The sequence below is a fragment of the Rhea americana genome, unplaced genomic scaffold, assembly GCF_003343005.1.
Source record: "Rhea americana isolate MKP2758 unplaced genomic scaffold, rheAme1 scaffold_881, whole genome shotgun sequence".
Taxonomy (NCBI): Eukaryota; Metazoa; Chordata; class Aves; order Rheiformes; family Rheidae; genus Rhea; species Rhea americana.
Window position 1 is genome coordinate 12,461 of NW_028187068.1, and position 1,419 is coordinate 13,879.

A 1,419-nucleotide genomic window follows, 5' to 3' on the forward strand; every position below is an offset into this window, starting at 1 on the left:
CTGCCAATCCAGGCCCCTACGCAGCATCTGCTCTCACTTTCGCCCCTATAGAGTCCCAGGATGCCCTTATATGCTTCCCCCATATTCCTGCCAATTCAGGCCCCTTCGCAGCACCTCTTCACACCTATCCTGGCCCCTATAGAGTGCCCTGCCACCGTGTATCCCCCACCCCCAACACTCACCCTATATATTTCAACACAACCTCAGTTCCTGCAGAACCTCCTGCCCGCACACGCAGCCCAGGACCCTATAGAGCACCATGCCTCTATAGTGTCTATAGAGCCTTACAGGTTCTCCACACCTCTATAGAGCCCATTTCCCAYGCAGCCTCTGGCCATGAGGGGCCTCCCACCCTCACATACTGCTCAGGACCCTATAGAGCCTCTTCCCCACGGACTCCTGCCCCTATAGAGTTTCCTGCCTCCCCACAGTTCACCCCACTGTACTTCCTCTGACCCTACAGAGCCCTATCTCCCACACGGCCCCTTTCCCTACAAACCTTCCCAGCCCCACAGACTGCCCAGGGCCCTATAGAGCCTCTTGCCCACATGCCCCCATCCCTATAGACACCTTATAGCTCCTCCAGCCCCTTATAGGACATTCACCTCCCTATTCCAGTTCCTCAGGCCCCTATAGAGTCCCACTCCCCACATATATCCTATCCCTACACATCCTCTGCTCTAAACACTGCCCAAGACCTTAAAGGGATGCCTCCCTCACATACCCTCAATCCTATAGACCCCAACGTCTCTATAGGGCCTCCAGCCCCCACACACTGACCAGGGCCCTATAGAGCCTCTTGCCCACATACCCCACCCCTATAGCGCCTCCCAGACCAATAGGGCCTTCCCCCCCTCCCCGGGGAGCCCCATCTCCCACACAACCCTCACCCCTACAGACCCTCAAGCCACTACACATGGCCCAGAGCCCTATGGAACCGCTCACAATATATCCCACAGCCCTATAGGAGCCTATAGCCCCTCCTCCCACAGCCCTATAGGGCCTCCACTCCCCTATAGTGCCCCAGCTCCCACACATCCCTTGCCACTACCGACCTTCCTGCCACCAGTCGCGGCCCAAGGCCCTACAGAGCCCTCCCCCCCCCCACACCCCTATAGGAGCCTATAGCCCCTCCCACAGCCCTATGGGGCCTCCGTTCTCCTCTGGAGCCCCATCTCCCCCATACTCCTTGACCCCTATCGACTCTCCTCCCCCTCCCCCACAGCCTCAGGGCCCTACAGAGCCCTTCCCCCACACACACCCGCCTCCCTATAGGAGCCTATAGCTCCCCCTACACAGCCCCATAGGGCCTCCACCCCCCCCAGGGAGCCCCATCTCCCACACTGCCCATAGCCCTACGCAGCCTCCCGCCGCCACACGCTGCCCGGGGCCCTCCCGACGCCCCTATAGGCCCCTATA